This window comes from Nymphaea colorata, unplaced genomic scaffold (assembly GCF_008831285.2).
Source record: "Nymphaea colorata isolate Beijing-Zhang1983 unplaced genomic scaffold, ASM883128v2 scaffold0279, whole genome shotgun sequence".
In the NCBI taxonomy this organism is placed as follows: Eukaryota; Viridiplantae; Streptophyta; class Magnoliopsida; order Nymphaeales; family Nymphaeaceae; genus Nymphaea; species Nymphaea colorata.
Genome location: NW_022204785.1, coordinates 20,770 through 34,270, shown reverse-complemented (window position 1 = coordinate 34,270; position 13,501 = coordinate 20,770). Strand labels below are relative to the sequence as shown.

General features: G+C 40.5%; 1 long non-coding RNA gene across 1 annotated transcript; it reads right to left on the bottom strand.

Annotated features, from left to right (window-relative positions):
* Window positions 1-791: 791 nt before the first annotated feature.
* LOC126409439 (uncharacterized) lies at window positions 792-12,457 on the bottom strand. The gene is made up of 3 exons (XR_007572200.1): window positions 7,867-12,457; window positions 2,518-3,588; window positions 792-2,418 (listed from the first exon to the last, which is right to left on the bottom strand). It is a non-coding gene; the product is annotated as an uncharacterized LOC126409439 (long non-coding RNA).
* Window positions 12,458-13,501: the final 1,044 nt, after the last annotated feature.

Genomic DNA, 13,501 nt, shown 5'->3' with positions numbered 1-13,501 from the left:
TGAAAATCACCAAAAAAGTAATATTTGTTCGACAAAACCAAAAAAATAAGTTCGCATAGTCATATAGATGCTTGTAATGTTGATGCAATTTAAATACTTGAAGGTCACACGAAGTAAAGGATATATGATACATAGAACTAAAAGTCTAAATCTAGCACTTTGAGTTACATGCAAATAGCTCACCACGAGAAGTGTACCTGTCGAGTTCTACGACCCTGTTTAGATCTCTGTCGACACATTACTTTTAAAGGAAGGATTCATTGGCAAGTCCAATAATGACCTGCTTCATGTCTTCAAAATGCAGTGCAACATGCTATGTTTCCTAAGGAATTATATTTTTAGTTGGCACTAAATTTGTAATTCGTGTGGTTTCTATTCCTACCATTATATAAATTAAAGGTAAGCCATTTAATTTCAGCACCAGCTCCGGCGAGGGCCCGGTATTCAGCTTCACAAGACAAGCGAGCGACATTTGGTTGTTTCTTAGAGCTCCAAGATATACAATTTGGACCAAGAAATGTGAAGTATCCTGAAGTCGATCGGCATGTATCTAGACAGTCCGCCCAGTCTGCATCAGAGTACGCTCGGAGAGTCAAATCTTGGGATTTAAAGAACTGGATACCATATTGAGACGTGCCTCGAACATATCGTATAATGCGTTCCAAGATTTGAAAATGCTTCATCGTTAGGGCATGCATGAATCGACATGCAAAATTTACTGCATAGGAGAGATTTGGTTGTGTAAGGTCAAGTATTGAAGTGCACCTGCAAGACTTCGATATGCGGTAGCATTGGAATAAGGATGATCAATTTTCTTAGGAGATTTGGAACCAACAGTAATTGGTCCACTCACTATTTTACATTGCTGCATTTGTGCTCTAGAAATAATGTCTTGAGCATATCTAGACTGATGCATAAACAAGCCATTGGAAGTCCTTGCAACTTGAATTCCCAAGAAGTAATTCAGATCAGCCAGATCATTCATAGCAAATTGTTGTCTGCCGGTGATGAGGAATGACATTATAAATGAATGTGAATTTCCTGTAAGAATGATATCAACAACATATAGTAATAGAATAGTGATAGATTGTAGCCCATGATGCACTCCAGTGGATCCAGTAGAATTTGGTGGCAGCTTATGCTGAAATCTAAATTGTTTCTCTTCCCCTTACTTTGACCCGAATTGATGTGGTTTGTTAAGCTGTGGGCTAGTTGTCCTCTTTGGCCAGCTCAGCAGTTGGCTCATCTGTTCGCCTCACACTGGTTGCCCCTTACCTTGGTATGAGGTGGTTCTCTCAAAACTCAAGGCATTCATGATGGGGCCATTGGTTCCCAAGTTGAATATGGTCACCCTTTCACCACCCTCCTCAAGGATCCTACTTATTCCTTCAAGGAGGTCGGAGGAATCCTTGCTGAGTCGCTTTAGCCGAGGGCTATCAAGTGTCAAGTTCAATGCCTGGCCCCCATCCAACAAAAATAAATAGGCTTGCATGGAGCTGTCGACCCTGCACCCTGTTTTCCCAATGTCTGTAGGCAGCGCAGAAGGGCCCTCCTGTGTTGACCCCCATTCGAGCCCCCTGCTGACTCAAGATGGCTTGAGCAAACCTGCCCTCAATGAGCCAAACTGCTCCAGGAGTGCCGACATATCCTTTTACATTCACCGCAGTTGCTGGGGTCTCTTTGGCAGGCGTTGTCCTCACAGCCGGGCACAAAATGGAGATAGAGAGTGTGGGCTGCCCGTAGTTTGCCTTTAACAGGGCTGGTTGTGCGACGGAAGAGGTAACAATCACACCTCTGCCCTTCTCCTTTGGCAGCTCAGGAAGAGCCACTGGTTCGGCTTCTTCTAGCAGGTCGTCAGCTGCTTACACTCATGTAGCCGTCCCCATTTGGCTCCGCACGTGAAGCACTGGCCATGCTTGAAATGTACTCACCTTTACTTAGGAGACAAGTGTTGTAATGACTTGTTGAGGGCATTCCTTGGGTCCACTGGTGGCGGAATGCCCTCCCTGGTTGGTATGCAGTCACTGGCCCTGGCTAGCGTGGGCAACATCAACTGCATTTTTTGCTTGAAGAGACCAACCTAGGTTCTCTTTTCCCGTACCAGCTCGAAAGTCAGGGCAGTGTCCTGCCAGGCGTGAGTCTAGTTCTCCTCCTTTGTCCTGGCACCTTCATGCTTTGAGCGTGTGTTAGAGAGTCCACTGCGTCACCGCCCTCAAGTTCTGCCAAAGGTTCAGTTCTCTCCAATGCTGACCGCATGGCAATTTCAGCCTCCTGGTCTGGGTACTCTCCCTAGGGGCATTGTGCACCTTGACCCCCCATTGCGCATTGGCCACCGTCGTCTGGTTCAACAAGGCATCCTTTTCTTCGACCTATTATTCCATGTCGATGGCACTATCTTCAATTTCTCCAATGCAGAATCTACAACGCACAATAAGCAAAACGGAAAAAGATTACAGAAAACTGGTTTTCACAATCATTGTTCTCCCAAGTAGCATGTGTAGAACTCAGAATACAAACCTGCTGCTCTGAAGCATCTGATTCCCGAAATTTGATAACAGAGATGATAGCTGGAAAATGACTTTCTAGAGGTGACTAGATAAACAAGAAGAAACATAAATATACAGCTGATAGCATACTTATCAAGCTTTGCATCTTTTGGCACAAGACCTAGATCTGCTTGCACTACACTTTCCTTTCCATAGCAGTCTTTCAGAACATGATTTTGTCTAATGATAAAAAGAGAAAAAGGAATAGCAACAATAAACATATATCAAATGCTCTTGAGATATTTAAACAAAAAAAGTCACACTCGTTTAGAAGAATAGTAGCAATAAACATATATCAAATGCTCATGAGATATATCAAATGTGATAACAGCAACAATAGTAGCAATATTTATTAATAAAAAACCACTTAAATCAAACAAAGCCAACTTGTTCTTAGCTCACTAGCAAATCACAGTATTATAATATCAGAGAGGCATTGTGATCACCACTGATTAATTTAACATAACAAACAGCACCAATATATGGCTAGAACGCTGGATGCACATCATGTACTTAATAGGGAGCCAAGTTGGAGAAGAGAAAAACCAAGTAAGAACAAGACTGTCGTAAGTTAATGTGGGAAATACACAATAACATAATGGACAATGCAGACAAGAAGGAAATGAACTTCAAATTTACAAGAATTGCTGAACATATCCTGCTTGCAAGATACACCCTGAATGATTTCATTTGAAAGCAGAGACTAGAGAGTAAATAAGTAATTATTTTGGGAAAAAGAAATTAACATAACACTAGAAGAAAAAACAGTTCTTTATGACGAACTTAAGTATAAAATGCTTATTCATGTGCATATATTTCTAATAGAAGCACTAAATTAGCATGTGCTAGAGGAATTCACAATGAGAAACTAATTGTTGAACATATTAACAATTAAAATCGTCAACCTTTGAGCTGCATTGTCTGTCTCCTCATTATCTATGCATTTTAGCTCGTTTTCAGCAAAGCCTGTTCCCAAGCAGGAAGTCTCAGGCGCTGTATACAAATAGGTGCCAAAGTCATCAAAGTTATCTATATCAACATTCTGCAATTATCAAAAGAAGACAAAAATTAGTCATGGACTAGCACTATCAATCTTCCTTCTTTCCCAAAAACAGATAACATCATAACAAGATGATAAGGAATAAGTTATCTAAAGCATAATTATTTCCAGTTATTTAAAACACCAAGCACTTATTCACATTTGCCTCTGTTCTTGGGACGAGGGTTAGTATGGAATTGGGAGCGAGTAGAGAGACCCCTACAAATATTTGGAAGTAGGAACCAAGAAATGAACTGGAAGTGACCCAAAAGTAGATCATGAAGCAAACAAGAGCCAAAGTAGCAAGTTAAGAAACAACTAGCCAGCAAAAAATCTAACTTATAAGCAATGATCAAACATTCAAGTTTCAAACTCCAAGCTTTTTGCATAATTAAGTTTTAAGCTTCGGCAAAGATTTATAAAATAGGGTTTGATTACATTAGGAATCTAGATTTTACTGAAAAAAGAAGCTTGCATCAGTTGCCTGAATGGGAAGCACAGTTCTGGTGACAAAGGAAGCTGGCTTCTTTCTTTAAAAAGTGCTCTCAAGACACTTCAAAAGCACCTTACTTTTTGCTTTCCAATGTGCTTCCAAGCCCCGTTCATAATTCTGCTACTCCTGCTTGGGACCAGTTTCCAAACTCAGGTGTTGTCACTGTGAGTGCGCTGGCCTTGAGGGACACCAAGAATGATCAGTTACCAATTTTATCATGTTTAGCATTTATGTTTGTTCTGCATGAATACTTAGTATATGTCATAGGTAATACATATAAATCACATAGTTACCTACATGTTATATGTTAATGTATAAGGATATTATAAATATACATATATCATATACATCATACATTTTATCTATGATATATATATTATACATTTACGTATACATTACATAGTAATATACTACATTTATGATGTCATATATACATTATATACAATTATATATAATATTTATGTAATATACATATATAAAACTATAATAGGTATATATACATATACCTATAACTATATACTATCTACGTCATATACTATAATATTATATACATACAACTATATGTACATTATATACACAATATATTACATGTATTACATATATGTAATATATACATAAATGTATTATACACACACACACACACACACACACACACACACACACACACACACATATATATATATATATATATATATATATATATATATATATATATATATATATATATATATGTATGTGTGTGTGTGTGTGTGTGCGTGCATGTGTGTGTATTATATATGCTATGTAACATATATATACATATATAATAAATTATGTAGTGCATATGTAATATAACATGTTAAAAAGTAAGTCACATGGGTGCAGAACTATGGTGGCGCACCCGCACCAATGCGGGTGCGGCCTGGCATGCCACTCGACTCGATCAGACCTAATGGGATGCTCCTGATGGCATATGTTATTCTTTTCTCTTGTTTTTTTTCTTTTTTTCCTTCTCCTATCTTTTCCTCTTCTTTTTTTCCTTCCTCTCTCTCTCTCCTCCCCCTTACTCTAGTTAATAAAACTTTGAATTTTGATGAGATTAAGGTAAGCTTGATAAAAAAATTTAAAATATACACAAATAAAATTACATATATAACAAATAACGTGTGTGTGTATATATATATATATATATATATATATATATATATATATGCTCTAGCCGCGCCCGCACCCATGTGACATAGATGCATACTATATAACATAGTTACATACTATGGATATATACAAGTGTAATTATATTAATGTATTACATCATATATATATATATATATATACACATATATATATAATCATATATATAAACATATTACATATATATGTATGTATATGCATAATATGTATAACATTTGAAATTATATATGTATGTACATATGTACCATATTATACTATAATATAATGGTATATACATATATGTGGAATATAATACATATATCTATTATATATGTGATATGTGTATACTTATATAGTATGTGCTATGTTAATATACGTATATAGATATATGTCAACATATATACAATACATGTATGTAGTATATATTTTATAGTATACTGTACATATCAACGAATGAATTTGAATGTGGACTGAGATATAAAATTACTGGGAACTTTGCCTCAGCAGCCAGCTTATAGTGTTCAGGTACTGCACAATATGCGAGGAAAAGAAAGAAGAGTAAGCAAAGAAGCACAGGCATAGCTGGTGAAAATAAGTAAACAACCTTATCTTTGTCACAATTCTCGCTAAACATTCAGCAAACTCATGAAAGAGCTGCTACTTATAGGTTTGCATGAGCATGGAGTCACATACATCAGTATGTACATGCAATTTTCAAGATTTTTCAGGAAAGCATTGTCAAATATAAAATATAAGTAGAAAAAAAGTAATAAAACAGATGAGAAGATAACACTAAATTTCAAGATTTTTTTTTGGTTTGTTAACTACATATGGTTAAAATGGGAATTATACAATATACATGTAAAAACAACTTGACCCTCTGAAAAACAGTTTTTAGTGGGAGGGGGTTTGCTTGACTCAAAATTATAATTAACTGAAGGAAGGCTTCTCAAAGAAACGTAGGTACCATCCACAAACTAGGCCTCACTCAGTAGCCTATTTACTTGGTTTCACCTACATCCTTCTTGTATCACTAGGAATGAAAACTTAGTCAATACACAGAAATAAGGAATGGTTAATATGAAACATTGCACCATACGCATCCACAGCAATGAAAACTAACTACCCTAGAGATTTTATAAAGAAAAGTTCCACAAGTCAACAACATCGAAGTTCAATGTGGCTACTTTAATTTGTCTCGAAGTGAAGGAGCCAGTTCGGAGGTCAAGTTTGCCAAGTTCTGCAAAAGTTGCATGTTTTGGTCAAGAAAATGGTGGGCTACATAGAAAGAAAATGAATGCCAAAGGCTGAAAAATAAGCATATGGGGTCTTAGTCCAGCATTCCAAGGAGGACTACTTGAAAATGCACTTCAAGAACTAATGCAAGCCGTGGGCTAGTGAATTGGGTAAGTTTACTTCACATGGTCAATGTTCACCAATGCACAAAGAAACATAAAAGTGAAGAACTTTAGAAGTTAACTTTGTGCTGACATTACAAACTAATTTTAACGATGCAAATATAAAGTTTGTGTTCTTAATCAACAGAAAAAAACAAGTCACAAAAGCAAAGCATATTAAAATACTATTTGATCGCAAATATTTTAAATACCAAATCAAAGACAACAAGGTCTTAAAGCATGTGATTGCATGATGTAGAATTACCTTGTTCTTCTTGGCTGTGCAAGAATACCCTGTTCTAGTTAAAATTAAACTTGCGTACACAACATTTACAAAGATTTAGAAATCCCTCTCTCTCTCTCTCAAGCACATGCCATGCAATCACAATCCAAGACCTTAGTACCTGAATAGGCATGACTCGAGATTCTTTGCAGGTTGCGGGATTTATGAATAGGGCGGTCACCTTGTGAAACTCAGAGAGTGTAGGTATTTGTCAACTTAGTAATTTAATCACATAAGTGAATGAGAGCAATAGAAAGATAAGTAGTCACATAAGTGAACATGACACTAGTAAAGCTTAGAGAAACAATGACCACTCCCTCTTTTGGTGGATAGGCAAAGGAGCAAGAAGTATAAAATAATGTCACATGAAATTATTTGACATCAAGGACGGGGCCACCCATGGCTTGGGATGTGCTAAGGCCCCATATGCAGTTTCTCATTTCAAAATTTGCCATATTCAAAAAAGGAAAAATGTTTTCTTAATGAATAGCAATATAAGACAGTATAACAATTGTCGTGTTTCTTTTGTACAGGTTGCACATAAAGTTTGACATAGACAAATTTTTATGAACACCCATCTTCTCATTGAAAATCCATTTCAGGCAGTAATTTCATCTTGTAGTGTGGATTTAGTTTTCTTTACAACACATATAAAAATCTCAAGTCAACTTTTATTGGGACAAACTCCCAAAAAGAAGGGCCGTTAAGTGGCATCAGCTTTCTATCGTATTAAAAAAAAGTCTTAAAAGAGACATTAAAAATTATATTGTTCATTATCTTATTAAGTTATTCTTGTGTAGTAGTGCAATTTGTTATTCTATTAACTAAAACACATTTTGTGTTTCAGGAAAATCTTACGTGCAACGACATTTTATATTCTACTAAATGACAAGACCGTGGCCCTGTGGCTCAACTTTCTAACTCTGCCACTGACTTGCATATGAGAGAAAAAGACAAACCTGGTAGCTCTTCGCAATTTATATCTTTGAATGTACTTTCATAGAACCTCCTAGGTGTTCTTGTGGGGCTAGTTGCCAAATAAAATTTCCAGTAACCACTCAATGAGTGCACAAATGGCAAGCCCTCAACCCAATAGCCAACACTATCTAAAGAACTAGAAACAACATCGTCATTCCATGTGGCTAAATTGGAAACCAGCACATCAACTTTGCTTCTCTTGCACCAATACTTGAGAGGTCCTACAAACAGTGGTTGAATAACTTAAATTTTTAGAAGTATGTCAAGAATACATAGCAGAAATATATGAAGGATGCCAAATTCAACTATCTGCAATAAAAAAATGGAAAAAAAAAAGAGATGAACCATGTACATGTGCCAGCACAAATTGAGCTTCATACCTAAACAAGTTTAATTATACAAACTCAAATGCAAATCCCTATCTAAAGTTTTCCAATTAGTCCACAAATCCTGAAAAGCAACATAAGATCATAATTTCAAAAATTGCACTGATACATTGATGCACTGGAGGAGGTGATAAAATGCTTCTAATCAATTTCTTCACAACCCCCTTCAACTGGCTACCAATTTTAGGAGAAAATACAATGCATGCAGAACCAATGATCACATCTGTATAGATCATCCTATTACCTCATTGTTCTACTGCACCATCAACAATTATGAAGACAGAAAGAGCCTCCCCCACAGAAAAGCATATTCAAGTGTCCTATGCACTCAAGAGAGAAAGGGGCTAGCCTTTTCAAGAGGCTTGAAGTGAGAAACAAAACAAAGTGTCTCTCTCTCTCTCACTCTCATGTATAGCCCCCCGACTTCAATCACTCCCATCCCTCCATGCCCCTCTCCTTTAGCACCCACGTAGCCAAGCTGAATCCCTACCAAGTCCCTAAGCACCCATGCGCATTATGCCTCCCTCCTTATTCTCACCCTAGAGGTCGCACCACATCCCTACCCTCGGACTCACCAAGGACTCCAAGGAAGAGTGACTCCATGAGATCCTAAAGCAAGGACCTAGTGGTTCGGCAGCCCACTGCTTCTCATAAACATGAACAGGCTTGTGCTCTAACTCTAGAGGAGACCCAAGTGAGGAAGGGTTCCAACAAAATAAGGCAATCAAAAACCTTACTAGATAATTTTTCTAGCAATAACACACAAATATATAAAAAATCACAATTCCCCCCACTAAACAAAAGGTCTAAAACTGTGTAGGTTGGAGTATTGGCTTTGATATGGATACAGAGCCTTAAATAAATAATAATAATAATAACTAGAAAATTTCACTAAAAAATTTGTAAAAAGTAAAATTGAAAAATCTGTTTCCTACATAGAATTCAAAAAACAAGAAATAGAGCTCAGTTTTCAAATTTTTTGTTTGTGAGAAATAGAAACAGCGAAAAGTTTAACAACAATATATCAAAATAATCAAAGTTGAAAAAAATTTGAAATTTTGTTGGCTGATTTTCACACAAGAAACTTCAAACCAACAATCAAACCCAAATTGAACTTTATCCCAGATCAGAACGTTATAAGTCCTCTGACTCTGAAACAGAGAATGATTTTTGTAGTTCTTACAGGTTAGACCTGTCTTTGTAAAGAGTTGATACCAAAACTAAATGTTGTATTGACTCAACAGAAACAGAGGACCTTCAAAAATACTGAATGCCTATGATATAAGGAATGTCAACGACCAAAGACAAATAATGAAAAAACAAATCGATGACTAATATATGTTTGCAAAATAATTCAGCTAACTAGGTTCGACCCATTCAGAAAGGCTTGACTAATGAAGAGAAACAAACACACAAAGTAAATACCAAGGCGTAAAAGCTTCAATATTCATATACATTCTAAAATATAAATCAGTGTAACCATGCTGCTCAATCAGCCCCTCTTGAAGTGATTCGGTGGCTGCATCTTCGACGCCCAAATCAATTTCCTGTTGCTCAACTCTTGAGTTCTTCTTCTTTGCCATAGCTGCTCAATCAGCCCCCAAGGTGCTCTGATACCAAACTGGTGGGAACCCGGCTAGGACTGCCTAAGCTCGCTGCCGAATGCCGAACTCCCTTCCCAAGATCTCTTGGGGCAGGCTCTGGTTAGGCTAAGTATTAAGAAGACTTTACACTCTTTCCCTGCCGGACAGCAACCCCGGCTTAATTTCCCAAGTTAGGACAGAATTACAAGAGTGTTTCCCGAACCCAAATGGCCAATCCTACTACAAGAATGCTAAGGGCCTCAAGGCTTAATACAACCACGACGATACAACTTAAACGCTCACCTCACTCAACCACATTCACATCCAAGCATTCATCATAAACATACATGTCTAAGCGCACAAACCACACCCTCAACCCCTAGGTGGCCAAGCCGCAAGGAGGTGTGTCGTAGGCTAATCGAGCCTTCGAGGACCTCACTATGCCGCGCGCCGTGTAGGCGGGTTTGTAAGCAAGAACACCCTCCCCGTGCTATAGTGGGACAGGGTAAAAAACCTCCTCGGAGCTAGTCCGAGCTATCCACCGAGGCTGGAACACCAGAAACTAAGCCTCGGTACTCAGCAAATGCCTCCTCGCCCAAGCTGGACAGCAAGCTCCACGACCCCAACTCACCGGTCGCTTGATGGCTCACGGTTCACCTCAGCAACAATGGAAGCACTGATTACTGTTACAGCAAAACAGTAATCTAACAACAGAGCCAAAGTATGAAATGCCTCACAGGATGCGATCTAAACACCTCTTTGTGTGCTGTTAAGGGGGAAGCAGGCGTCGAACTGGTGACGACGCGCACCCTTCAACTCAAAGGTTGCTGCTCACGGACTGTTGCAGTCTATGCTAACAGGTTGCAGCCCATCCTCGTTGCAGCAGGGGTATGCTCCACCAAAACAAGTGCAAGCACGATCAAATCCAGGATATAATCAGTAGAAAACAAAGGATTCAAGGAGCTGAAATCACCAGAGATGCTCGTTTTCCCAATATCGAAGAAACGAGATCGGGGTAGCGTAGAGGGTCGGCCTCTGTTCTGAAAAACGAAGACGACAGGTTCAGGCGCTGACAGAAAGTGACCTCCAGTCGAAAATTCGTAGAAAATCACAGGAGGCTCCAAAAATCCCCAAATTTGGTCAGCAAAAAGTAGACATCCTCAGGAGTGGACGCCCCAAGTTTGAGCCAAATCCGTTGAGCTTAAGGCCAGGTCGTTGAGCTCTGAAAATCGCGCACGTTCTGTCCTCCGTTCAGAAATTTATCAGGCGCAAAACAGCTTCAGGACTGCCTGAGAGGTCTTCGCTCAAAAATTCATAACAATCCATAGACACCTCCAAAAATTCTGAAATTTGGACTGTAGCAAGATCACTAGCCAAGGAGTAGACGCTCCAAATTTGAGCTGAATCGGAGCAGTCTAGACCCCAGTCCTTGATCCCCAAAGTTGCTGTAGTTCAGTCGCCTGTTTTTGGAAATGCCGCCGCGCAGAAGAACAGCCGGAGGTCTTCAAATCGCCACTCCGCCCCAATGCGATCAAATCAAGACATGAAACCACTTGAAATCGACAGATAATCAAATTTGGAACAAGCTAGAGTCAATAGATCACCCGGTGGTGCTGTATTCCCAATGTTCTAAGCGAATATTGGGTCGCAGCCACCTGTGGCGGAGAAACAGGGATGATCGCCGCCTATTCCCGCCAGATTCCGACAGTCGCCTCCAGAGACGCCATCTACGGTCCGATCGACGTCAAACTTGGTGGAGATGATCTCAAGGATGTTGGGAATCGAATGGCACCGGAATCGTGAAGATCCGACGGTTGGAACGCCGGAAATGTTGCCGGAAAAAGGAACTGGTCGGCGGAATTGCTTGACAGAACCTACTCCGACTTCTCAAGCTCGTAACTCACTCAATACTGAACGGATTGAAGCGATTCCACTTCCAATAGAAGGCTTGATTCGGTGGGAAGGGAACAGTATCAAAACCCCCAAAAGTTATGGCCGATTGACCCTTCGATTTAAGCTCGTACTGAGACTGGCTGTGGTAGGCCTGTTTCAACCGAAGACTCAAAAAGAGGCTCGATCATCCTCCAAACGACCCGCTAATCGATTCTCCTTCGCTTCGATCGTTCCTCAGGTCATCCTCACGGATTTCAGAAGGGTCCCACGGTATACGAACGATTTGGGAGGCGATTTACAGTCACTACAAGAGGAAATGACGCTGGAAAAACAAACTTAGCTGGTTTTATGCCCGTCAGATGGTCGATTGCATCTTAGATCTTCACACCGCCATGTAGGCATTGCACAAAGGCTGGAGGATGCCTTCCGGATGGTAGATGATGCCTCTCAACACCCCTGTGGCTGAGGAGTCCGCATGACATTCACCTATGCTTCTGCTCGGGTAGACGATGAAGAAGACAACCCACCGGCTGCTTGCTTCTGTTCACCTCCTGGTAGAGAAAACCAGCGGAGGGTGTGGGATAATGCCGGGTTGCCAATCCGCCATTGATGAATCTGAGGAGGCTGGAGAAGAACCTCAGATGTTTCACACAGAAATGGTGAGGAAGAAGAAGATGGAGGCGCAAGAAACGCGCGGGTGAAGAGAAACGTGTTTCTATTAGAAACTTTGTCCAAAAATTATTATCAACTTAGGGTTAACTTTACAAAGACATTATTTATACTGTAGCATGACTCGTTTCGGTCTAAGTCTCGAACCGGGTCGGTACAAAACTGAAACAGAACTAAAAATGAATCCGGTTCCTAACTAAAACCGCTGGATTTGGATCGGGTCCTAAGACTGGATCTTGTCAAAACCGCTCCGACTGACCCGTACTGCTGTGATCACTCCGTCTCGGCCTGAAATGGTCGGCTCGGAGCTGAAACTCCTCCAACTCAGTCTGAGTCAACTGGGCATGCGTGGCTAGGTCGGTCAACTGGGCCCGGTCGACTCCGACTCACTGCATCGGATAACCTCCCTAAGAAAATTACTGTCCTCGCTGGAATGACCTCCGTGCGTGTTACCCTCGGAACAAGGATCGGCCACTCGCCCGCGTGCTGCTGCTGCTAGTGGTGATGGTGGTGCCCGCTCGTTAGCCTCTCTAAGGTTTCCGCTGTGCACTCTGATAGTGTCCTCGCTCGCGACAACCTCACAATGCTTCAGGTGACCTCCGGGATCGACGCTCTCCTGCGCGCGGCACCCGTCTGCGTCCTCGGTGCCCGGCCTCTCTGCCCCTTACACTCAGTGGCCAAGTCTCACCCTTACCAAGTATCTCGTGCCCATCTGGCGACAAAGGGTTCGCGCAGACAAGCTTAGCGCTATCGGCCTGTGGTAGTTGATGGGATTCGGCAGCAATCAAGGCTAGTCCCGGCCTAGTCCTAGGGAGTTCCGTATCAGATCCACCACGCTGAGACTGAGCTTGTCCCCAAGCTCTAGTAGCTGGGAAATCCTCGACGATCCTGTCATATAGCTCCCATGACGTTCCTGAATCTGGGGCGTCCCACTCGACCAAAACCTCATGTCTCTGACGACCCTCTCTCTGCATGTGCCGGTGACGAAGTATCCTATACGGTCTAGGCCGAAAATCTGGCAAAGGTTAAATAAGTTCTGGCAACTGACCAAAATGCGGCTTGAGCCTAGTTACCTGGAAGACCGA